At 41.0% G+C, this 27,579-nt stretch overlaps 1 long non-coding RNA gene across 1 annotated transcript in view; it reads left to right on the forward strand.

Annotated features, from left to right (window-relative positions):
* The window catches only part of LOC309383688, a 46,325-nt gene extending 39,264 nt beyond the window's left edge, over nt 1-7,061 (forward strand). Inside the window, exon 3 of the long non-coding RNA XR_014173898.1 lies at nt 6,972-7,061. This is a non-coding gene — a long non-coding RNA (uncharacterized lncRNA). The remainder of the gene's footprint in view (nt 1-6,971) is intronic.
* The last annotated feature ends 20,518 nt before the right edge of the window (nt 7,062-27,579 follow it).

The following is a 27,579-nucleotide window of genomic DNA, read 5'->3' on the forward strand; positions in this document are numbered from 1 at the left end:
TATACAGTAGTAAAGACAAAGGAAAATATATAGATGGCATTCCCTTGTTTCCCAGGGTTCTAAACTCCCCAGAGACCACTGTTTGGTAGGATTTCCAGGGAAGAAATGGAATATTTCAATAAATGATTACTGAAGCAAGATTACAATATGCATAAAAATTCAATACTGCCCACTATGGAGGAATTGTTGGTTGACAAATTTAGCTGAAACTAATGAACTGACTTCTTTGATTAGAGAAAAGACATCTTCATTAAAACTGGAAGCCTCTTATGGATTCCTTTGCATAAAAATGAAAAAAAAAGACATAATTTATGGTTTTGATGATTAGACAGGAAAGTTTAAGAAAGAAGAGTATGTAACTTTATAGAGCGGGGTTAAATATATTTGTATGAATAAACTGTTGTGAAGAATATAAAAAGTTACTTCATTATATATTTTTTCTTTCTTTTCTATTTTTCTTCAACTTTTTTTCTTTACTTGCACTTTTTTGCGTTTTCTTTGCTTTCTTTCTTTTCTTCCTTCCTTTACATTACTTGGTATTCATTTTAATTTCATGTTTTCAAGTTTTAATAAAAAAATTATACACTAAAGAGAGAAGTAAGCTTTCTTCTTTTTCTTCCAAAAGATTTCAAATAATTTTGTAATAGAACAACAGACAAACAAAATTGAAACGGATCTTGGAGGTCTTCTGGTTCAACCCCCTGCTCAAGCAGGAAATCACATAACATTTCAGACAAATGGTTGTCCAATCTCTTCTTATAAAACTTTAATGTTGAAGAATCCATAATTTCTGGAAGAAAGTCATTCCACTGATTAATTGTTCCAATTAAGAACAATTAATTAAATCTTTTATTAAAGATAAATTAAAGAAATATCTCTTCTATTCTAGGTTGGTTCCCTCCTTGATTAGTTTCCATCCATTGCTTCTTGTTCTGCCCTCAGGTGCTTTGGAGAATAGTTTGACTCCCTTTTCTTTGTGGCAGCCCCTGGATATTGGAACACTGCTATTATCTCACCTCTAGTCCTTCTTTCATTAAACTAGACATACCCAATTCTTGCACCTGTTCTTTGCCTCCAGTCTCCAATCATTTTCCTTTTCTAATATTTCTCTCCCATTTTGCCTAAAGTTGCTGATTTTGGAGAGTAGCTGAAGCAAGTGACAGGAACTCACTTCATCATGTGATGTTAGGACTCAAACTGCTGGATCACAGACCTCCTGTGACTTTTAAGCCACTGAGCCACTGCGTCTCTGTGTAGGCAGGGATAAATTGATATTCTGTGCAATGATTTGGAATGTTTTAAAACTCTATAAAGAGAATCTCAGGATTTTTTTAGCTTAAAATAATACTATCTTACTTTTTTTTAACTTACTAAAAGAGGAAGGAGGAGGAGCTTCCTGGAGGATGGCGGTCAGCCTCTGAGCTCCGCGTTTTTGCGGGGGCTCTTTTGACCTGGGCTGGGTGCTGCTGGCCCGTTGATGAACTGGAGGACCACGAATCTACTCAATGACCACCCTGGCTTATTTCTGGACCCTAGTGGTCCCCCAGGGTGGCCGGACGGCACAGAAAGGTGGAAGAAAGTAAATCGAGCTTAAAACCTGAAGTGAGCTGGGAAATGGCGGTCGGCGTTTTGGCGTTTGGCGTTTGGGTCGGCGTTTTGGCGTTTGGCGTTTGGGCGCGTCGGCTTACTCCTGGGGGGATTGCAGGCGTCGTCGGCTGCTGGAGCTGTCGTTTTGACTCTAACATTTCGATCTATCTGGCTGGCGTTTGCGGGCGTTTTTTACAAGCCACGACAGCTACGACAGCCTGAGGCAAGACCAACGACGCCTTGAGCGGTTAGTGACGGGGGATACGATGGCGCCCCGTATGAGAGGTGGTGGAGGGAGCTGTTGGTGGCAGAGGCGGCCCGGAAGACCACCGGGGGGCGTTAAACATCAATCCCCCGACTCGCTGGACCCGCCGGGTGCCCCGAGCCTTCTAGAAGCCCAGTGGACATCGTGGGAGGTTGGGGCTGGGCACGAAACATCCATTATGAATCATCTGAGTCACCGGGGATGTTGGATCTGCGGAGGGCATCGGAATGAATAATAGAGGCCTTCTGAAATGGCACGGTGGCGACGCTGGCGCTTGAAAGATGCACGGTGAGCCGCTGACACCACCCCCTCCCCATCAGGGCTTGTTCACCAGCCGTCGTATAGTCTCTGAGAATTTTTACTATCAGGGGCTTGGAAGAACTACGGGGAACTATTTGAATTCCCCCCCCCTGTCGCTATGAATCACCTTCTCACCCCCTATGGACTTTGAAGAACTGCCTAACTTATGGACTTTGAAGAACTTCCTAACCCTATGGTGGGCCTATTTATTCTTAGCTACTTCTACCGATTTCTTTCCCCTTCTTTTCTCATCTTGTGATCTTAGCTGCCGTTCGCTATGATTTCTACGGGTAGACTTATTTAACATCTCAGCACCCAGAATCCTTCTGTAGCCCGGCGTATTTACTATCTACTATTTGTCATGTATGCGAGGTCTGACCTTATTTTACTGCGAGAATCCCCCCTCTCGCAGTTATGTCCTCCTGCCCTTTCTAGGACCCACCTCGAGGACGGGTTTATTAACCCAGAGAGGTGGAGGAAGCGCACATTGAGGGGTTTTTTAATAAAATCTTTTTTAAAAATTGTAAGGGGTTCTAGGGGTGGGGGGGGGAATCGGTTAGGAGGGATGGTAGAGCCAGGCACTTAGGTGTGGTCGAAAGAGGAGGGAGCGGAGTGGGGGAGGAGAGGGAAGATAGCATTCCTGTTCAGGGCTCCTTAATACCAACAGTCGTGGGGAGGGGCAGGTGTGAGGACAACTTAAGAGCACGTAGTCGGTTGGGAGACCGGGGCTTTTGGTCATTCCCGGTCGTTTGTACCAACCCCTGCATACTAGGTGGTCAGGACCTACAGACCCAAGGCCTGAGACTGCTGTTATGCAATGCGAGGTCCGTTGTCAATAAGGCCCCCCTCATCCACGATCTAATTTTGGAGGGGGAGCCGGACCTCGCCGGAATAACCGAGACCTGGTTGGGCCACGAGGGAGGTCTACCCCTTGTGGAAATGTGCCCACCAGGTTATCGAGCATTTCACCAGCCTCGGGCCCAGGGAAGGGGCGGTGGGGTAGCTGTGATTATCCGGGAAGACTTAGAGCCGAGAGAGTTCACTGTGCCGCAGACATCCGGGTGTGAGTCCCTCGTCGTGAGATGGGGCCCAGGGAGGCAGTTGGGCCTGCTGATAGTATACCTGGCTCCTCGCTATACTTCAGCGGCCCTGCCCGAACTCCTTGAGCTGATCACATCGGTGGCGGTTGAGACCCCCAAACTTTTAGTGATGGGGGATTTTAATCTGCCGTCGATGGGAGAAGCGTCTGAGGGGGTTCGGGAGTTCATGGCTTCCATGACAGCCATGGACCTGACCCAGTTAATTCAGGGCCCTACTCACGAGGGAGGCCACACCCTGGACCTTGTTTTTGTCTCTGGCCAGTGGACGAGTGATCTGGGAATAGGGGATCTAGACACTATTCCCCTGTCATGGTCGGATCACTCACTTCTCCGGCTGGACTTCCCTGGTGCGACCCCCCGCCGCGAGGAGGCGGAACTGGAAGGTATTAGATGGTTCCGCCCCAAGCGCCTGATGGAACCGGATAGGTTCCAGACGGAACTTGGGCCACCTACTGTGGACCTGACCCGCCCCCGAGTGGAGGACCTGGTAGACGCATGGAATAGTGCGACTACCGGGGCCCTAGACCGGGTGGCGCCTTTGCGGCCTCTCTTGCGGCGACGAACCACCCTGGCACCTTGGTTTACCGAGGAGCTAAGGGTGATGAAACGCCACAAGAGACGCCTAGAGAGTCGTTGGAGATCCTCCCGTTCCGAATTTGACCGAGCACAGGTACGAGCATATTTGAAGACGTACCTTGTGGCATTAAGAGCGGCCAAACGTCAACATTGTGCCGCTCTTATTGCGTCTGCAGATAACCGCCCTGCTGCCCTATTTCGGGTGACCCGTTCCCTCTTGTTTGAGAGACCACGGGAAGCCCCACTACAGGGCAGAGCAGAGGAGTTTGGGAATTATCTACAGGACAAAGTCGCTCAAATCCGGATGGGATGGACCCCTTTCAGTGATTCAGTAGAGACGCCCGCTGCGAGTCTTGAGGGACCGCTTTGGGAGGAGTTTGACTCGGTTGCCATCGAGGATTTGGACAGGTTGCGTGGACGTCTGCGACCTACCACATGTTTATTGGACCCGTGTCCCTCCTGGCTTGTACTGGCATCCTGGGAGGTTACGCGCGACTGGCTCCTGGGCCTGGTGAACGCCTCGTTGGGTGAGGGTTCTCTACCGGCCGCCTTGAAAGAGGCGGTGGTGAGGCCCCTGCTCAAGAAGCCTTCCCTGGACCCAACGGACCTAGTCAATTATCGTCCAGTCTCCAACCTTCCTTTTTTAGCGAAGGTTGTAGAGAGTGTGGTAGCACAGCAGTTCCCACGTCACCTGGAGGAAAATGATTATCTAGACCCGCGCCAGTCCGGCTTCCGACCCGGGCACAGCACAGAGACGGCCTTGGTCGCATTGGTAGATGATCTCTGGAGGGCCAGAGATAGGGGTTGTTCCTCTATCCTGGTCCTATTAGATCTCTCGGCGGCGTTCGATACCATCGACCATGGTATCCTGTTGCACCGGCTAGAGGGGCTGGGAGTCAGGGGCACCGTCTTACGGTGGTTTGGCTCCTACCTCTCTGATCGGACGCAACGTGTGTTGACAGGGGAGCAGAGTTCGACCCGGAGGCCACTCACATGTGGAGTGCCACAGGGATCGGTACTCTCGCCTCTCCTGTTCAACACATATATGAAACCGCTGGGCGAGATCATCCGTGGTTTTGGGGTGGGATATCATCTGTATGCTGATGATACTCAGCTATACATTTCCACCCCGAACCACCCCAATGAGGCCGTCGAAATGATGTCCCGGTGTCTGGAGGCCGTACGGGTCTGGATGGATGGCAACCGACTAAAACTCAACCCTTCCAAGACGGAGTGGCTGTGGCTTCCGGCCTCCCGGTTCAACCAGGTGTTTCCATCCCTGGCCATCGGGGGCGTCCAACTAGCCCCCATGGAACAGGTGCGCAATTTGGGCGTCCTCCTGGATGCCCGGCTGTCCATGGATAACCATGTAACAGCCGTGGCAAGGGGGGCGTTCCATCAGGTCCGCCTGATGCGCCAATTGCGCCCCTTATTGGACCGGGATGCCCTACGCACAGTCACCCATGCGCTAGTGACGTCTCGCCTGGATTACTGCAATGCTCTCTACATGGGGCTTCCCTTGAGATGCACTCGGAGACTACAGTTGGTCCAGAACGCGGCCGCGCGGGTGATTATGGGGAGGACTAGGTACTCCCCTGTAACACCTCTCCTGCGCGAGCTGCACTGGCTTCCTGTGGTCTACCGAGTGCGTTTCAAGGTTTTGATTATGATCTTTAAAGCGCTTCATGGCACAGGGCCTAGTTATATGCAGGATCGCATCCTGCCCCACACATCCCTACGACCAATTCGCTCACACAGAGAGGGACTTCTCCGGGTGCCGTCCGCCAAACAGTGCCGGGGGGCGACACCCAGGAGCAGAGCCTTCTCTGTGGTGGGCCCAGCCCTGTGGAATGACCTCCCCCGTGACATCAGGATTACTTCCGATCTCCGCTCCTTCCGTGTACAGCTGAAGACCCACCTCTTTCAATTATCTGGCCTGGCTCAATCATAATTATTCTTATTCCTCCTAACTGTTTTTAAATTGTATTTTAAACGTTAAATCTTAATTTTATATCGGGTTTTTACAATTGGGGTATTTTAATGCGGGTCTTTTAACTGTTTATATGATGTAAATTGTTTACCTCCTCCGAGTCCGTGTTTGTGTATCTGTATGTATGTTCTGTATGTACGCCTATGTGTTTTATATATTTTTTGTGTTTTATATGCCCCATTGTACGCCGCCCCGAGTCCTACTTGGAAAGGGAGCGGCTAATAAATTCAAACTTATTATTATTATTATTACTCTCTTAAAACTCTAGAATGTTGCTATATAACTGTTCAGAATACAGAGCATAGGATCATTGAACTGGCTCTACTTATGTCACCAGGGGAAAAGCAAAATCTGTGGGAAGAAGAAAGAAATCATGCTGAGCTCCTTACTCAAGAAAGTGCTGAAAAATTTCACACAGGATAGGGAGAAAATATTAAGCATCACTCCTTCCCCTTTGCCAACTGCAAACGGGACAGAAGGTTTTAGAGGTCACTTTAAGCACTTTTGACAATGGACCAAATATTTACTGTCTTATAATTTCCAGAAAACCAATGTTATTTGGGGAAATACGAAATATCCAAGCAAAGTAAATATCCCTTTCTGAACCTCTGTTGAGGAGTAATGGGACAGATCCATCAGCACACACAAATTCAAGAAAAAGCTCAAAATAGATCGATATAACCATACCACTATGCCAAGGAAATCTTTTTGTTTAAGCCACTTATCTAAAGAAACTGTCAAGTAGATCCCAAGAGAAGAGTTTGATTCCCATGCCCTTCTGCAATAGTCAAGGGTGGGGGTGGGGAATCTTTTTAAAGAGATATTTTTGCTGCAGAGATGCAGTGAGTTTTCTAAAGGAAACATTCAACTGGACCATTTTAGTTAAAGTATAGGAGGCTATAAAAACCTTGTAAATTGGACTTCTTGTTTTTATTACCACCCCCTCATTAATTTCAATATTATTTTTCAGAATGAAAAGGAGTTACACGTACTTTCCGGAGACCTCTGCCGGGAATTATATTGGGCTAGTTGGTTTTGTACAGTGTTGTAGGATGAATTAATGAATGTGTGATAAAATAAATGATTTTTGTGCTACCCCCAATAATTCTTTGCTGTATTTTGAACCAAATGACTTTGTTTTTTGTTTTTGCAGCGTTCCATAAAGATTCACCGAATGACGTATAAAGCTACCACTTTACAGCTATTACCCATCTATGGAATATTAAACATGAATATATTTAAGTCCCAATTAAAATCTGTTTAGGAGTCTGATATAATTGCTGAATAGTAGAAAAACTCATGTATTTATTTCTTTGTAACTGTCACTGATTAGGCAACAAGCCGGATGAAAAGCTATATGTATTTTATTCTCCCCGCTATCCTCAAAAAACTACCAAAAGAAACACTTTCTATTGTCTCCTACTAAACCAAAAAGGATTTATAATTTGATGATATGTGATACAACCAAGCAGCAGCAAAGCAAGGTTATTACAGAGCAGGTTATTGGGAGAAATGATTTATACTCAAGGTAGTAGAAAATAATATAAATTTCTGAAAAGAAAAACACAGACAGCACCCTGACACATCAAATGAAAGTTACTTGCTCCTTGGAGGATAATTCAAAAGCTTGTTTCCCAACCCACAAAAGTGAATTGTGCTGTTTCCCTTTTGCTGCAAAGAGGAGATTGGAAGACTAGACTGGAATTGTTATAATATAGAGTGACACACACACACACACACACACAAACACTACAGAAGCTTTTAAAACTTGTTTGTATAATTTTGAAAGTTAAGGATGAAGAGCTTTCATTTTAGGGAAAGTCATCTAATAGCTAAATAACAGGTGGAACTATTAATGGGTACTAATTATACATTACTAATAATTAATAAGCCACTGTGAAATAGTGATTAAGAAATTAGTCCTGGCTACTGAGAGGTTAATCTACCATCAGTTATGAAAACGTCCTGGACCATTTGTGGCCCAGTTACTCTCTGTTATCCCAACCTACCATGTAGGGTTGCTCTTGTGAAGATAAAAGGTAGAGATCTCCATCCAGTAAGAAAAGAGAAACAGATGTAACATATAACTAAATGTAGCTACACAAATAAGAAAATCCTGTAGACTCAGAACTGTTTTCTACGTTGTAGTTCCAAGGCTAAAATTGCTCAAACATTTTCAAGAAAAAAAGATACTATTGCCTGTCCTTGATTGGCCGTGAGAAAAGTCTTTTCAGACTCATTTTTTCTTCCATCCATTCTTAAAGGAGGGCCTAATTCAAATTCTGTAAACAAAGAATAAATAAATGAGAAGGTATCCCCAGCCTTTTTAATGTGTGAGCGAAGAATAAGTAAACATTCGACAGTTAAGTATAACTTGGGAAATCCCAGGAAGCACACAAAGCAGGTGAGATACAGTGAGGCCATTCTTGGGATTTCATGATTATCTGGCAGTTTCACAATAGGATGATGAGAACAACAGTGACAGAAATCCAGGCAAGGGAAACATCTAAGTAGGATGGAGCATATGAGCAATTATTTTGAAGAATCCTCCTTTGACTCACTGGTGAGAGAGAAGTAAGCAAAAAAGGTAACAGAGCTTCCTTTTTCTTTCTGAAGAAAGTCCCAAAGTAAACATTCAATGGTTAAGTATAGCTTGGGAAATCCCAGGAAGCACACAAATCAGGTGAGGTACAGAACAAGAGCAGGGTTAGGTCAGTGGGCTAAGATGACCAACACAGAAGTCAGGGCAAAAACTCTGAACCCACAGAAGACAGAAAGTTGACAAGAAAATTGACACAGATTGCTGTGAGAACATGACAATAAGGAATGCATTCCAACAAAAAAAATGGACATAACAACAATAGAATCAATGTTCTCATCACTAAAGGCAAGATTCTCCTAGCAAAAACCTCATTTTGAGGTTATAGTAAAAGGTCAACTTTCTTACAAACATCATGACATCTATCTCCCAAAAGGCATTGAGTTTTTGACATTTTGAGTTGCCCAGCTTGAAATAGCCACACAATGAATCTGAAGTAAAGTACACTAAGATGGTCATCTTGGTTGTATGGTTGTGTGCACATATAAGTAGGGAACATTATTTATGCACTGAGTATCATTACTCTTTTTGTAAAATAAGATGAAAGAAAAATAGATGAAAACAAGCACATCTAACTTTAACAGTTAACAAAATAATAAATTTCTTTTCTTTCTTGATCATTTTGTGCCAGCCCAAAAGTGTTTACATTATCTTGATGAGATTAGAAAAGAAACATCATGGTTTATCATTCATTTCAGAAAAGAGGGAGAGAAGAGATTTGCTTCCATTTGCGTCAGTAATAGGAATTTTGCACTGGGAATAATACGTTCATTTTATTACCTTATGTGTCACTGTTTGCTAAAATTACTGATATATTTTGTCACTAAAACAGTATTGTCTATCCTATGACCAAATTTGAATAGCCCTGGAAGAAGTGATTACCTAATCAGAAACTCAATGGGAATTGCATGAGTGCCACATAATGCATGAGATATATTTACAACTGAACTTCTTTCAATAAAATATTACATAGAGCTGTGATGGTGAAAATATGGCATGTGTGCCAGAGGTAGCATGCAAAGCCCTCTCTGTGGGCACACATGCCGTCTCCAGCTGCTCTTCCTGCTTCTGTCATGTACATTTGCACCAGTCAGCTGGTCCGGTGCGCATGTGTACTGGCCAGATGCTCTCTTCTGGGTTCCAGTGCACATGCTAGAACCTGGAAGAGAGCAGCTGGCAGGTGCACATGCGCATGACAGAATCTGGAAGAACAGCTGGCCGCCGCACATGCGCACTGGCCAGCTGCTCTCTTCCGGGTTCCGGTGCTCCGGCACGCACACACACACTGTAGTTTTGGCACTCAGTGCCAAAAAGATTAACCATCACTGTTATAGAGCAAAGCTTTTGTTTTAGTAATCTGTAGCATGGGAAAAGCTGACTGGAAATTTGTAGCAATTTGATATTGATTTTTTCCCCAGTTTCCCTGCCAATGCGTTTTTTTTCAAAATGTCTTTAATTTCAAAAGTTACTAAGTAGCATTTACTATTGATTTCATTTTTGAAAAAAAAATGCCAGTTGACTCTGGGCATATCACATAGCTAAGAAAAAGTAGAATCATACAAAGGAGAATCATGATAGGAAACCAGAAAACCCATATGTGGAACAATGTAAAGAAATCTTACAACAGCTCACCCATCTCTCTGCCCCAAGACCTGGAAGTATACAGTAGTAAGGTTTTCGGTGTCTTTTGAAATCTCATCAGGGTGGAAACCATATATGAAGAATTCTCAATTCTTGTTTTGCTCTACTAAAATAAGTTCACAAGAGGAAGTTTATCTGTCGAAACTAACCTTTTTCCACTTAGATGTACTGTATATTTATATTGTGTGACCAATGTTTAAAGTAGATTCAATAATTTCTGATAGATATATTTTACATGAGTCAAATCAGCTGACCAAATATACTATTTCTCGCTTGCCATTCTTGGGATTTCATGATTATCTGACAGTTTCACAATGGGATGATGAGAACAACAGTGACAGAAATCTAGGCAAAGGAAAGATCTAAGTAGGACAGAGCATACAAGCAATTATTTTGCAGAACCCTACTTTGACTCACTGGTGAGAGAGATTACTAACAGAGCTTCCTTTTTCTTCTGGAAGAAAGTCCCAAAGATGCTTTCCCAAAGGGTAATTGGAGAACAATGTCCAGTTGTCTTTTGAAAAAACACTTTTGGGACAACCATGACCTGGATGACTGAGAATCTTGATAGACATTCCTGAAGAAAGGGTGATGGCCCCATCAGTCTTAGGGGAGTTACTTCTAAAGACTAAGCTCAGAAGCAAGTATTACTTTAGATTCCAAAACTGGCATGACAATAGCTGTATTTATGACTGTTTTATCATGTAAATACTCAAAAATTAAAAAAAAATATTCCTCATAAAAACGTATATATAGGAAATTATTACAAAGCTGCGGAAATGTAGAGTTAGGATTTTGCAAAAATAATTTGTGAGTTATTATAGTATATAATAGTATACTAGCTATACTATAGAGCTAGTATAGCATGGCTTATCTAGTTCAAGTAACACAATTGAAACTGCTTTTCTGGAAAGGAATTCATAAACAAACAGTAACAAACAATTTTATTCAGAATGAATAAATGTGAAGACAATAGTTAATTTCTAGAAGATAGTGGAAGAAAGTTTAAAGCTCCATTTTAAAAGATATGACTATTTAAAAACACAGATTTGCAACTTAGTTTGAAAAGGAAACAAAATCTGATAAATGTGTGATTCAGCTTTTTCTGGACTGCAATCTGAACTTTCTGAGAACATTGCAAAATCCTGATTTTTAGATACAAATTCATACACAGATAAACATTAGTCTTGTTATATTTAATAGAACCATCTGTGCTCTTGTTTGTTTAACCTTCTTACACAAAGCAACCTATAATTCTTATGTCAAATGGGGACATTGTTTTTTCTTCTTAATTGCACTTTTCAAAAATACCGTATTTTTCGGAGTATAAGACGCTCCAAAGTATAGGGAGCTTTTGGGAGGAAAACAAGGGAAAAATATCTGCTTCTGCTCCCAGCAATTTGCCTCCTTGCAATAAAAAGCAAAACTCTACAGACAATACACTCTTTGTAGTGTTATATTTCAGACTATACTTGTACAGATGCTGTTAAAATTTATGTGCTTTCTGGAAGTATAGTTATTCTCTGCTATTTAAAAGAATAGCACTTTTTAAAACAATAGCACTGGGTCTCTTCAGATCAAGCATTTATTTTAAAAAGCTTCTTAATTTTGTTAAGTTATCTAGAATAGTCTTTAAAAATAAGTCTAATAATTTGAACATTCTATAGGCCCAGGATGGCAAACCTATGGCACCTGTGCGAGGCGTTGCCCTGTCAGCTAGCCAGTGCACATGCGCACGCTGGCAAGTGAGTTCAGCCTTTTCTAAAGCCATTTTTCACCCTCCCCAGGCTACAGAGGCTTTATAGGAGCCTGGGGAGGGTGAAAACAACCCCCCCCATCCTTCCCAGAGGCTTCAGGAGATTCCCTAAAGCCTCCAGAATGCAAAAAACCAACCCCACGGGGAAACCAGAAGTTCAGGAACGGACTTCCTGTTTGCTCGTAGGACCCGTTTAAGGCCTCCAGAGCCTTCAGGGGCCTTCCAGAGGCTTCCGTGAAGGCTCTGGAGGATGAAAAACGGCTCTATGAGCAAACCAGAAGTCACACATAGAGTCATTTTTTGTCCTCCGGAGCCTTCAGGGAAGCCTCCTGAGGGCTCCTGAACGCTCCGGAGGGCTAACGTTGGCCCTGCAAGCAACCCGGAAGATTGCAAGCAATCTGGTTTGCTCGTAAGGTCATTTTTTGCCCTCTGGAGGCTTCAGGGAAGCTCATGAAGCCTCCGGAGGGCCTCTGGGGTGGGGTAGGCTGTTTTTGCCCTTCCCAGGCTCCTATAAAGCCTCTGGAGCTTGGGGAGGGCGAAAAAAGCATGCAAAAAATGGGTGGGGGAAGCACCTGTCATGTGCCCATGCATGCAGGGTGTGTGTCGCACATTGCATTAATGGTGTGGCATGCCCGTGCATGACCCCCCCTCGCCATCGCTGCTATAGGCATTTAAAGATGTTGACTTACCTTCTTGCAGCAAACAGCCTGATTAGAACAAGGAAAAAAACTTCCTCTGCATCCCAGCAATTTGCCTCATGAAGCAAACATCAAGTTTCATTTTCAATTTCTCCTGATCATCAGCTGTTTCAGGCTGCAGGAATTTCTATAGTCTATTGAAGCCTTGGCAAGCCCCCTTTTGCTGCAAAGAGGTAAATTGCTGGGAGGCAGAGGCCAAAGGGTTGGAGCCGGTGGGTGGGTGTGGCTACATTCACCCTCTTTTGGGGGGAAAAAGGTGTGTCTTATACTCCTAAAAATACGGTATCTCTGAATAAATGACATATTTGTGCAGTGCTACTTCATATATTAAATTCACACAAATAAGCTCCTTTACTGAACAGATATGCAAATATTGCAGGAACATTCTCTTACATTTTACCCCCATTCTCCCAAAAATTGTCCTGCTGTGCTGCCTCATTGTGACAGGGTACATTGCAATGGGGCCTGGTGTCCCTCACATGCACGCGCGCAGCACGTGCATGCATCTTTACCTCCACAACGCCTCTGCATTGCATCATATGCTCTGTGCGCATGCGCGGAAGCGCCGAAGAGCTCAAATACAGGTAAGGAGCTTGGGCGGGCAGGCCCTCTGAAGCACCATACCAGAACAGTACCCGGTGCTCCCGGCAGGCACCGCTACGCCTGTACCGGGGCGTACCGCCTGCAACCCACCACTAGTATGTGTGCAGTGAAAAATGCTGAGAGAGTATGCCAAGAGTACACAGTTCCAGTAGGGGTAACTCCAGGAGTGAAGGTCATCCCAGTTGCCCAGCTAAAGTAAGCAGGCACCAATATTGGGTAGTAATGGTATAGGAAAGGGCTGGAGGCAGATGATCACTTTGGTAACAATGGCAAAAACCTTATCTGATATTGTGTGGGAGAAGGCAATGATAAACCTATATTTTACAAGAAAATATAAAACATAAAGCAGTTGATGATATAGAGCTGGATGATGCCACCCCTCACCCCAGGTTGATGGCATTCAACATGCTACTGAGAAAGAGCTGAAAGCTGATGGTGTTTATGACATGGCTAGATTAAAGCTTTTGAGATATCTAGTTTTTAATGTTGCCGTGCAGAAAAAAAATCCGAAGTTTCAAAGATAGATTGAAAGTGGGAACATGAAACATAAAAAACATGAACAGGGCGCTCAGCATAGTGAAAAATGAAGTGGATCAACCACACATTCCTACCGTAAGCATTAACTAGTTGAGAAGGACTGGAATTGGATATTCTTGGTCAGAAGGTCACAATGTTTATTACTCAGGACATAAAAAAACAAAGAAGGAAAATAGTACTTTCTTAGTAAGAAAAGATATAGCCAGGACATTACTTGGTTACAGTGCAACCGATGGCTCGATAATATAAATTAAACTTCATGTATGACAATTATTCACATTTATGCTCTAACCACTGATGCAGAAGAAAAGTAGTTTTAGGACTTTTATGTCCAAATTGCATTTGAACTTGACAAAACATAAATGAAATAAATGTATTGCTTGTGGTTGGAGACTGCCAAAATTCGACACATTAAGGAGGAAAATGTAGTTGGATTGTTTGGTCTAGGAAACTGAAATAAAACAGAAGAATGATTTATCAATTTTTGCCAATCCAATGATTTCTTCATTACTAAAACAGTTCTGAAATAATAAAAACAATATTGACATAGACAGACATCACCAGTTGAAATGTAGAGAAATCAAACTCACTATATTATTGGTAGGATGAAGTGGAATTGCTCAGGTATAACATCAAAAATATGGCTGGGTTGACGACGGAAAAAACATGAATTGCTCACATATAAGTTCTAAAGCTGAAGAGGAAGAAGAAAGCCAATGAGTTTCCACCATAAGATCATGAGCATATGCTCATCATTTTCAAGGAGAACATCAGGATTTTTTTTTGAAGTCTTGAACTTCATTGATCAGAGCCAGAGGAATTTAAAGAATGAATATAAAGTTAAGGAGGAATGTGAAAAAAGACTGTCAAAGACAACAACAAACAGAAGAAAACAAAGTGGATGCCAAAACAAATGATCAAATTTGCCAAGAAGGAAAGCGAAAGCCAAGTAAAATGAAGAAATTTTCAAAGAATTTCAGGGAATGGTAGAAGAGACAAGAAGTGGTATTATAACAACATCTGTAAAGACATCAAAGATGAAAACAAAAATGGAAAACCAAGAAAAGTCTTCCAAATGTCTTTGTACTCAAAAGAAGGTCCCAGCCTTGAACTGATAGGTCAATGGACCGACTGACTAAAAAAAGGTCCCAGATGGAAGAAATATACTGAAGTTCTGTACACTAGAGATTTCAACATCAAATTTTCTCTACTTAATAGAATTTCTAATACTAAGTAGAAAGGCTGCATTACTAAGTTGGATGGCTAGAACCGTAGCATAATAAGCATAATAGGTCTCTATGATCCTGATCACCTCCACCAACGGCCCAGATTTCACAAGATCTGAACATAGAATTGAGTCATATGGAGGACAGCCCCAATGAAGTCACTCTCCATGTGGAATGAAATCTTACAAAAATCTTGTCATTCACCATTACAAGGCCAAAGATAATGGAAGCTGCGTAGAGACCATGAAGGTGAACTCATCATGCAGAATACTTAAAATAAATAAAGCTTAAAACATTATTTTAAACAATGATGAATCTATTAAATATTTTGTAGACTTAACACACTTATTCTGCTCAAAAATCTACTGAAATAAAACTGCCATAATCGGATGGTTTGCTACCAAATTTCAAAAGCACAGACAACTTTGAAGGTGGGGTATGGAATACATACCTCCTTCCCCATCCCTATTCAAAGGACATTTCTACTTCTATTACTCAAAGAATCTAGAATCAGGGGTAGTGTTTTCCTGCTATCTGCATTACCGATACTTATAGAAGAACTAAGTCCAGTAGATCAGCAAGAATTATAACATATGCAGAAAGATATATAGAATAATCAAGTAATGAAACTAAACTAAAGGCATGACTTAGAACAGGCCTGTTCCCTCATAGCAGCAGGAATCAGTAATAATAACCCAGTGTACTACAATTTCCTTACCCTTTGGATTCCATTTGGATTTGAAATGAAGGGATAAAATGATTTAAATACTTCTGCTTAGAAAATAAAAGAAAATGAAGGTTGCAATATTTAAGGTAATATTTTAGATATCACATGTCCTCTATCTGGCAGTAGAAGGCAGAAGAATATGGGTTCCAATCTAAAGTGGGTGGTCTGGTGTCAGTTCAGTGCCTGTTAGGTCCATGGCCTGCACAGCTGGAGGTGAGCAGTAGGTAGTGAGTGAAACTGTAACCATCCCTTCCCCAACCTGTGAAAAATTGTCTTCCATGAAATCCCTGGTGCCTAAAAGATTAGGAACCACTGGTCTAAAGTATACATATCTCCCCTCAACAAGAATCTTCTAGAAATCTAAAACCTTTACTAAAATTAAAAAAAGTCTATTTAGTGAAAAAAAAATGTTTTAGATAAGGCGACCAACTTTTTTACAATGAAAAGGAGGACAAAACACGTTCTATTGTCCAAAATTTAGATCACTTTGTAAAATGCTTCCAATTGGTTCAAGCAATATTCTTAGGTTTGTCCATGTCCTTCCTCTGTGAGTTACATCCTTCTTCTCACCTAACTCTGATCTATGAAGTTCAGGTGCTTCTCTGATTGCTCTTCTGCATAATTGATGCAACACATATGCAGAGCTGCAGCTATGTTGAAGTAACTCAGACTTTCTGATTGCTAGATTTCTTTCCTAAATAAAGCTTCATTAAATTTTTTCTCTCTCTTTCATATCTTCAAGACTACTTTATTTAAAAAGTTATCCTTTTAATTTTATTGGTTTCCTCTCCACATGTTCATAAGGCACTCTGTTATCCAAGAGGGAAAACGGTGACACAAATATTCATTTTAAAAAGGATAATTAAAAAGAGCAAGTTAGATTTTTTATATTCAAACTCAGAAATAAAGGATCTTTCAAGATTAAAGGTTTGTGTTTTGTCATTGTTGGATAAGCTTTTAATTTTACAAAATGTACAAATGAAAGCGAGCGCTCGGTATCTTTGCATATCTCCAAAGCATTCCTATTCCAAGACAAGAAAGAAAGACATCTTTCACAATCCTTTTCAAAAGGACAGATTCTGAAGTGTTATAAAATCATTGGAGATGCACTTGTATAAGATATTGACAGAGCCCATCGTAATTTATCTGATCAAAGAACAAATGGCAATAAGATTTGATAAGGGCATGCATAAGCAGAGGCCCAGTTTGAAATGACTGCCTGATTAGACAAGAATTCTTCCACCCCTGAAAGATATGATAGAAGAATTCAAACTGGGAAAAAGAGGGAGAAGGGGTTTTTTTAGCCTTCGAAAACTCTTATCAAGGGGAGAAAGCTTATTCATTATCCTTTGATGATTTGAAGCAAAAGTGCTTTTCTCCCTTGGAATATATAATGAAATGGTGAATGCAGATTTGTTTTTTCTTCCCCGCATTAGAACCAGAGAAGATCGTTAAAGCATACAGTATGTTTAATTTATTTTAAGAGGGAGGAACAAGAAACACAAATGCTTCTTATAACTCACTCTGAGTATCCTAAAAACACATCCCATAAGCACAATGCAAGCATATCATGTTTTCCTGATTCAGGGGCAACTTAGTGTAAAATGTAAATATTCCCTCCTGCATATTTAGAGGGAAGTGAAAGTATAGAAGAGGACATCTTTACTTCTGACTCCCTCTGCTGTTTTTAGGCATATGGAGCTATTCAAGCTGCAATTTGTGTTTATCTTTAGCAGCAATTTATTTGAAGTACAGGTAGTCCTTGACTTACAACAGTTCATTTAGTGATGGTTCAAAGTTACAACGGCACTGAAAAAAATGACACGACCATTTTTCACACTTATGACCACACCAGCATTCCTATGGTCATGTGATCTAAATTCAGATGCTTGGCAACTGACTCATATTTATGGCGATTGCAGTGTCCTGGGGTCATGTGATCACCTTTTGCGATCATCTGACAAGCAAAGTGAGTGGGGAAGCAAGATTCACTTAGCAGCCATGTCACTAACTTAACATCTGCAACAATTCACTTAACAACTGTGGCAAGAAAGGTTGTAAACTGTGAAAATATTCACCTAACAAATGTCTCACTTAGCAACAGAAATTCTGGTCATAAGTCAAGGACTATTTGTCAGAAGTTTTTCATCCAAGCAAAAGTATTAGAAATGGGATCTAGAGTTTCTCCCCACAGCCAAGTTGACATGCTTGCCACCATTCTCGCATTGCTGAAACAAACAAAGAAGCAAAAATCAAATATCTCACTGGCTTCCAATCACCTATTTTCCTGCTAAGGTAAGGAACTGAGAAAGCTGAAGAAAATTGATATACTTTGAAATTGCCCTTGGATTCTGTTAGAATATGGAGCAAAATGCTACTTGAATGTGGTCAATGTAAGCCTTTTTTACTCATGGACTGGGGCTGTGATAAAAGCAACATTGTGCACATGTTTGTCAGATGTTTTTTACCCTGGTAACACGCAAAAAGTCCTCAGTTCCTATATTGGTGGATTTTTTCCCCCAGTGATATTTCATCAAAACACCAAAATGTAAGAATAGTGAAACCAAGAAAAGATTATTAAAAATTACAATTTGAAAAAAACCAAAATTTAGAACTGTTTAAAAACAATTGTAGCTTGACAGTACAGCATCTGCTTTTGGTGCAAAATGTCTGAGGTTCAACCTCTAGGTAGCACTGAGAAATAAAACTGTTTGAAACAGCATATAGCTAGTTCTAGTCAATGTGTATCATCACCCATACAGATAAAGATGAAATAATGAAATATTATTTCTACTATTGTCCAAGTTTGGAATGACCCTGTTGCCATCTAATTGGTATAGAAATTATAACAATTTGTATTGCTGAATAATTAGAAAAGGCAAACATTTTAAACTATTTTTTTTACCATAACAAGGATTTTTTTTCCTTTTAGCTTTTAGTCCCATGAAAATTCTATCCCAAGACCAGTAAGGCAAAAATGGTTCAAAGACCCAATGTTTTCTAGAAACATTCAGTGCTTCATGCTAAGTGCAACATGAACATGTCCTGGTAACTATTTTTATAAGATGAATCCTCATAACAACTGCATTTGCTGCCTCACCAACCCACAACTGATGTAGTTCAAACCCAATCTTAGTTGTTCGAGTTTTAAAAGAACTGCTCTCCCTCTGATCCCGACATGGAGGTTTTCTGATGCTTCTGATGACAGGCAGATTATACTTTGGTTTGTGTATACTTGTGTATACTTTGTTTACTCCACAGGCTACTTCTGGATCCTGTCAGCTGTATTACTGACAGCCCAGCAGTACCCTTGCAGCTGTTTGGTTGGGCTATTTGCTTCGCTGGGTGCCTTCTGTGGGGAAAAAAAAACATAGAGATAAAATGTGGTATTTTGGGTTCAAAAAAGAATAACTGGTCCAAAGTTATTTAATCAGTGGGGACTTGAACCTGAGTCTTAGTGGTCACTTTATAACATGTTAAATTCTGCACTGTATCAGTTTTGTTAGCATGCAAAGGGTGATACTGCAAAGGACAGCTGCTAGTACTAGGTTTGAAAGAAATAATTACATTTGTCATACAGATGGTACTCAAATGATTCTACAACAAAAAGCAGACAAAATCCTCCTAAGCAAAAGGCTGTAACATCTAGTAATCATCTGCCTGTTGCTAGAGAATCAGAAGAGATGCATTTTTAGGTGTGTCTGTTTTTAAAAGATAAGCGGCATGTCAAAAGTTTAGATAAAGAAGTGGCAGAGTATGTAAAAACATAATGCGGCAGTGTTAACTTTAAAAGTAACATTAAAAAGAACAGGCTTTCTCACACAGCATTTTGGCATTAGGACTTTTGATGTGTTTTATCTATGAGTCATTTCAAGCAGAGAAACCATAATGAAAACTATTTGGGAAAAGCCATAGTGACTAAAAACTTTTTGGCCTGCAAGTTTTACCCTGTGCCATGATTTCCTTCTACTGTCAAAGAAAATATCTTCAGGAGGAAAGAGTTAAAAGTATCATAAAAGGTAAAGGTTCCCCTAACACATATGTGCTAGTCATTCCCAACTCTGGGGGGGGCAGTATTCATCTCTGTTTCAAAGCTGAAGAGCCAGCACTGTCCGAAGATGTCTCTGTAGTCATGTGGCTGGCATGATTAAACACCGAAGGTGCACGGAATGCTGTTACCTTCCCACCAAAGTTGGTTCCTATTTTTTCTACTTGCTTTTTTAATGTGCTTTCAAACTGCTAGGTTGGCAGAAGCTGGAACAAGTAACGGGAGCTCACTCCATTACATGGCACTTGGGATTCAAACCCGGGAACTGCCGACCTTCTGATCGACAAGCTCAGTGTCTTAGCCGCTAAACTTATATAGGATTACCTGAACATTTCAGATCCACTAAAAAGTAGTTAGTTTTAACCATAGAGACTCATTTAACTAAACAACAGGCTAGGCGAGATACCCAGGGTCAGCAAGTGGAGACCTCTCCCTTTATTAGTCTCTCTTCTTTTTCCCTAGTGCTCAGAATTGGCTGATAGATGCAAGAAAATGATGCAATTTCTAACCACCACAAATTCAGAATTTTTCACTGGAGACTCAGCCTTGCCATGAATTAACTTACAGGATTTGCTTTTCCTCTCACCTTTACCTATCAGTTCCTTATCTATAATATAATGTTTATTTTGTTCTACTGAAATTATACAAATAATGAACAGAGCTAGTTCTTTAGTGGCTACTAGGCTGATGAAGGATGAGATATATATCTTTTCAATATATTATTATACCATATTGCTATACCAGTGCCTGGAGTCTTGATTTAAAAGATTGATGCATGAATGTATTTAAATAAATGGTATGAATTCTAAATTAATGGTTATTTGTGGTGCTCATCAGTTTTTTGAATAAATATAGCCAAGCTTTATAATTTATCAATATTATTAATGGTCTGAAACCCTTGCAATAAGAAACCACCTCCCCCCCCCGAATGTTAGTTTTATTGAGATCAGAACAAGTATTTAAGAAGGCATATAGTATATGCAGGGAATACCAAATGGCCTAGTTTAGCATGTAAGGTAAGCAAAACTCTCTTTCATATTGTGCTTGAATGCTGGTAGTGATATGCTTATTATTATTGTGGCAACGAGATAATAATAATGTTTTAATGCCTTCTTCCAGGATGTTTTGTGACTTCTCTATCTGGTCTAGAGTTCTTGAATTTTCGGCTAGCCTCCCCTTCTTGCTTTGCATTTTTTGAGATCAGACAAAATGAGTGTCATCATAGTCTGAATTATTCTAAAATAAGAGATATTTATACACCTGATCTCCTCTGCTCTGTGCTTAATGGGAGCTGAAATTTTATACCATCTCAGATTCCTTTTGTCTATATACATAAAAACTTCTGTATTAAAAGAGGTGAGAACTTGCCTGCAAATCCTATTCTCTACTTCTATTTAGTGGCAGTATACATACATTCCTTCAGAATATGCCAAATGAATAGCAAAACTGGCACTGGTTGAGGGAGGAGAATCTCATCATCTCTCTGTAAGCATTTCTTAAACAGCACCAACATCAGTCAAAAAGTTTCCTTTACAAAGGGACACAAATTGCTGCTTCTCTTTATGTTCTGCTTTGCAGAGATACAGATGAAAGATTGAGAAATCACACAGCTAACTCCAAATGCTTTGGATATGTGCTTAATGTGTTCTATTTGTATGCATTTAGTCTAAGTACCCAATTTTTTAGGAGAGCAAGTACAGGGAGAAGATGGCTCTATTTACCTCCCTTTGCTTTAATGGGTCACTGAGTGGGGACTATATGACTCATGAAATGTATTTGCTTGGAAAGCTTATAATTCTCACAGATCTTTGTTCTGTGGAAAGCTTATAATTCTCACATTAGATCTTTGTAGATTGTTTTGGTGGAAAAGAAAAAAATACAGAATATGTTGTGTGATTGGATATTAAATAAATGTGTAGTTCTGGGAGCAATTTACTATTCTACCAATATCTTTTTAAAAAACAAAATAATTAGTATACTGAAAAGGCCAAAATCTTGTGTACAGTCATTACTTATGCAGTACAAGCATATATGTTGGACTATATCAGCGGTTCTCAAATAGTGGGGCGCGCCCCCCTGGGGGGACGCGAGGCTCCGTAAAGGGGGGCGCGAAGGCTCCCTTTCCATCTGGGTGCAACGGCGGCGGCGGCGGCGAGGCATAATATATCCCGCCTGGAAGTGGCAGCACTTCGGACTGTGGATTTTCATTGGAGCCGCGGGCTGGAGCTGTGCAAGAAGCCTGCTCGGGCGGGGGTGGGAGGGAGGGAAGCATGGCTGTCCCAGGCTTCCCTCCCTCCCCCCCCACCCCAGCCCAAGCAGACTTTTTGCACAGTTCCAGCCCGCGGCTCTGATGAGTCTCTGAGCAGTCCCCAGCGCTGCCACTTCAAGCCGGGATATATTCTGCCATGCCCTCGGCGGCGTCTTTATGCAGGTAGCTCGCCTCCCCGCCAGCAGCTCCACCGCCAGCATTCCGTCTGGAAGCGGAAGCGCAACAGCCGCTGTTGGGGAAGGGACAAAGGGGCGGCGGTCGCCTGTTCTTGCCACCGCCACCCCTTCGCCCCTGGTAACGGCGACTGTTGTGCTGCTGCTTCCAGCTGGGATGCTGGAGGAGCTGCTGGCAGGGAGGGAGGGAAGAAAGGGAGGAGGGAGTAAGGATAGACAAGCAAGAGGGAAAGAGGAAAGAAGGCAAGCAGGCAGGAAGGAGGCAGAAGGAAGGAGGGAAGAATGGAACTGGAAGGGAGGCAGGGAAGGAGGGAGGGAGAAAGGAAGGATAGGAGGATAGGGAAAGAGGAAAGAAGGCAGGCAGGCAGGGGGAAAGAGGAAGGAGGGAACTGGAAGGGAGGAAGGAAGGAAGGGAAGGAGGAAGGGAGGGTGGAAGGAAGGATAGACAAGTAAGAGGGAAAGAGGAAAGAAAGCATGTGACTACGGTGGGAGACGAGGAAAGACCGGTGTGCTATGTTATGCAGAGGTGTACTTATAACAATTTTATAGACAAATTATACTATTTACAGTCGCGGGGGGGGGGGCGAAATGTTTTCTTCTTCCTAGGGGGGGCATGACAGAAAATAATTGAGAAGCACTGGACTATATAGACAAGAATTGGTTGATGCCACACACTGCCAGGAATGGGGAAGGAAAGAGTTTTTGACTTCCATGCCTGATCCAAAAGATTAGGGTGGGACCCAACAAACCTACATGGATGCCTCTTTAAACTCACTTTGCAGTAACTACCGATTCCTTGAATTAATACAAGATTGGCTGGCAGCCCTTGATAGACAAGGCAGGAATCCATCATTTGTTTATATTTGTTTGTTTGTTTATAGACTGGTCTTTATTGTTAATAATTTTTTACTCAGCACAGAATTCTGAGTATGCGGAATAGTGAAAGTTAGTTATTTAAGGTGATTTCTGCAATTAGGAAAGATATTTATATAACAAGAGCTCTGGTGGCACAGGGGTTAAAATGCAATATTGCAGGCAAATTCTGTCCACGGCCTGGAGTTTGATCCTGATGTGGCTCAAGGTTGATTCAGCCTTCCATCCTTCCAAAGTTAGTAAAATAAGGGCCCAGATTGTTGGAGGCAATATGCAAATAATGCTTCAAAATTGTAAACTACTCAGTCCCAGAGAGTACTGTAAAGCTCTGTATATGATTCTAAATGCTATTGCTATATAGAAACCTGATGAGGCAGGGATATTAGTGATAAGTATCCTCAGACTATAAGGCCAATGGAAAGAGCACTGTTATTATTTGGGCTTGCCTTTCACTCCTACTGAGTGGCCATGGGTGCCTCTCTAATGCTTTACTCACCTTGGGAAATGATTTCGGGAAGAGGTAAAGACAATGACTAGATTTTTTCCCTTCAGTTTGACACACACAGCTGAACAATTCCTAGACACATATCTGTAGACCCATTTAGAGATTATCTTTCTAACACATTACCTAATGTCATACCTCTGAATTCAGGCTACTTATTTGGGTCTATCCTTCACTTTTAGCTCTATTAGCCAACACCTATTGAAAAGAAGACTACAATCTATATGTAAGCATGTAAACACAGTTATAAATATTCTTTGATCTGGATTTGTATTTGCAAAAGTTCAGCATGATTGACTGTAATATATGATGACATTGATTTTGTAGGATCCACATGAGTAGCTCACTGCACATAGGGGAGAATTTTTCCCTAGGAGTAACTCAACCAGGCATCATATGAAAACATGTTTTCCATAACAGTGAGGGATATCGGACTGAAATTAGAGCTACAGATATGCAAAATGATAGTCTCTCAAGGCTTTTATATGGTTTACTCATACTAATGATCCTTGATAGTCTTTGAGCTTGAAATTATTAGCTTCAGTGTGAGCTATTAGAAACATGTTGATGATTTGAAATACAGTACAGAGAGAATTCTTATTTGTTAGGGGACTGGATAAGTCAACAAATTATTTTTAAATGCAAGAAGTAGCTTTGAGTAGCAGCCTAATGCCTGGAAAAAATGTTTGCAGATACAAACAGATCTGTATCTTGCAGATATGCAATCTATCATAAATTATATTACTGGTAATAGTATGCAACTACAATTATGTATGCATATTACATATATATGATATTGTATTTTTAAATATAAGCTAAATATTAGTTTTGAGGAGCCAGTGTTGTATGATGGCCACTGTACCTGTCACATATGCATGGAAGAGATGTAGGTTAGCTGTAAACTGATTTTATTGCCGAGTACTGAAGCAGACACTGTAGAAAGTACTCCAAGAGAAAAGGAGGTTATAAAGAAACAGGCAGCTTGCACCAACTTATTTCCTTATGTATACCTTCCTATCACATCACAGATGTGCAGATCACATCTTATTAGTCCCTGGATGAGAGATCACTAGGAAATCTCAGGCCTATTGATTACACAGTGAGGTTGTAAAAAAACATTCTTAGAAAGTGGTCACTTTCCATGATTCCCAATAAAACTATACAGATGTGGGCAAAAGGCCACCAGAACTCATAGACCTGAATACAACAAAACCAGCATACCTACACCCGTGAAAATCTACGAAAACACACACACACACACACACACACACACACACACACACACATTTTTACCGTTTTATATAACTGGTAATCATATATATCTGTGATGGCGAACCTATGGCACTCATGCCACAGGTGGCACACGGAGCCATATCTGCCGGCACATGAGCCGTCAGCTTCAGCGCACATAAGCATGCCAGCCAGCTGTTTTTCAGCCTTCTGGAAGGCTGGGATAAGCCATTTTCGCCCTCCCCAGGCTCCGGAGGCTTTCCTGGAGCCGGGGGAGGGCCAAAACAGCCTCTTTCACCCCTCCTGGAGGAAATACCAAGCTCAGCTTGGAGACGAGCAGTGTGGCACTTGGGGGGAGAGGAGCGGGTTGTGCACGCATGCACATGTGGGGCCATGCTTGGCAATATGGGTGCCAACATGCGCACGCGCTATTGTGCACATGCACTTGCATTTTTGGCATCCAACAACAAAATGTTAGCCATCACTGATATATATATGCTTAGCTTTTCATTCTTTCTCACTACTGATGGATTCATTCATACTTGGAATAGAGAAAGGAATCTCTGCAGCAATGTAAAAAATTAAGGAGAAGTTTGCAAGATTCTTCACTCAAGATTTAGAGTGGTGTTTGCTTGTTTATTTCTTTGAATTAGATGCTGCCCACCAGTGGATGATTACATCAATTCTGGATGCTTCACTGCATAAAAACAAAGTAACAACTACTGGTAGTCCTTGACTTACAGCAGTTCGCTTAGTGACCGCTTAAAGTTACAATGGCACTGTATCACTGATGACTGCTTTTCACACTTACGACCGTGACAATATCCCCCACCTAATCACACTTGCTGAAAATTGGTGGTACAGTTTTCTGCCAAGTTGAGGATAAAAACTGTAAACTACAATAAGCTCTAAAATTTATTTCACATGGCATTTCAAGCAAAATTCCTTCTCCTAATTTAATCCAAGAAATAGCTCTTGAGTGCTCTATCTTCCAGAATATTTGCAATAATCATTTTGAGGTAAGGCACACCAAAGTATGTATTGAAGGAAATGGCTAACTTTTAATTTACTGGTTCAGCACTCCTGGTCATTTTTGGGGGAATGGGTGTGCATTGGAGTCAGACAAATATTAAATAAAATGTAGCTATTTGAAGAGAATCAGAATTAGAGGAAAATCATAATTAATCTGAAGTGAATTGGTCTACATTTTTTCTCCTTCAAAACTTGGTGTGCAATTGCAGAATCAAAGCCAAATGAAATATCATGTTCTATGCATTTTCTCATGTGCTTGAAGATAAATGTCTACAGTAAGAAATTGTATCATTCTTGGTTTAGAGGCTTAGCTACACTGCCAGGGAATGGGAAGGAAGGCAAGAAATTTATTTAACAATAATTTTAATGAAAAAATGTCTCATTTCCAATTCCTAAGCCAATCCAAGAATAGAAATATTGTTGCATTTCTGGTGACATAAAATATATAGGTGAGTAAAAGTAGTTCCTAGAAATACATAACAAAGGCATTTGTTTGCAATATTTATAATATAGAGAGACAGAGAGACCTGCAGGGGAATTTTTGATACAGATTTTTATACTTTGCAAAAATGGGATGGCATGAACCCAAGGCTGACATGAATTTGAAAATAGAATAGACAGATTTACCAACCTCCGTGCATTATTAATTATATGTGATTATTATAATTTTCTGAAAGTGTGTGAATTAAACGATTTTTTAAAAATATTCCAATTCATACCCGAATGCCTTCTCTTTTCAAATTGGTAAAACAACTAGGATATATTCATCCAGAAATTACGTGAACAAAAGAGTATATCAATAATTAATCGGTATGAAGATAATTGATCTCCACAGCTTTTGAGACTGAAAATCTAGCAGGTTTCAGTGTTCTAATTGGATACAAAAAGATCAACACAAGCACATGTTGCTTTGTAGCATTCTGATTTAGTTAATTAAACTACATGTTATGACACTATCAGGAAATGAACTAAGACTTGCAACCCTTTCCATCACCCCTTTCCTTTTTATTTCCTAAAAACCAATAAAACTTTGTTTTAAAAAGAATACAAATCAAGATAGGCACAAAAACAGTAAGACAACACCTATGAGAAGGTGGATTGTGTTCCAGAATTCTAAAGGAGCTGACGATTTCAGAACAATTGAACTACATCTTTCACATATACTGGAGTACTGGGAAACTACCACAGGACTGGAAGGAATCTGTTGAGGTTCCCATCTTCAAAAAAGGGGGGAAATGGATACAAGGAAACTACAGACCAATGAGTCTGACACTGATAACTGGGAAGATCCTGGAAAATATAATCAAGCCATAGATGAGTGAACAACTAGAAACAAGCAAAGCTATTACTTAGAAGCCAACATGGCTTTATCAAAAATAGATCATGCCAGATAAACCTTATTGCATTCTTTGACAAAGTGACTAAATTAATGGACTACTGAACTGCTGTGGACATAGTATACTTGGATTTCAGTAAGGTATTTGGCAAAGTAGACTACAACCTACTTTTTGGTAAAGTAGAAAAATGTGGGCTAGATAGCATCACTACCAGATGGATTTGTAACTGGCTGACCAAACAGATTCAATGTGTAGTGCTCAATGGAACTACATCTACATGGAGCAAATTCAACTATTCAACATTTTCATTAACTATTTAGATGAGGGGATAGAAGGGGTGCTCCTCAAATTTGCAGATGATGCCAAGCTGGGGAGAACAGCCAATATTTTAGAAGATAAGCTAAAGATCCGGAAGGATGTTGGCAGACTTGAGTACTGGCTCTATCCAGGAAAATGCAATTTAGTCATGAGAAAAGCAAGCCAAGTAAAAATAAATGCACAGATATAGAA

Source organism: Natrix helvetica (genome assembly GCF_964273705.1).
Source record: "Natrix helvetica genome assembly, chromosome: 1".
Lineage (NCBI taxonomy): Eukaryota > Metazoa > Chordata > Lepidosauria > Squamata > Natricidae > Natrix > Natrix helvetica.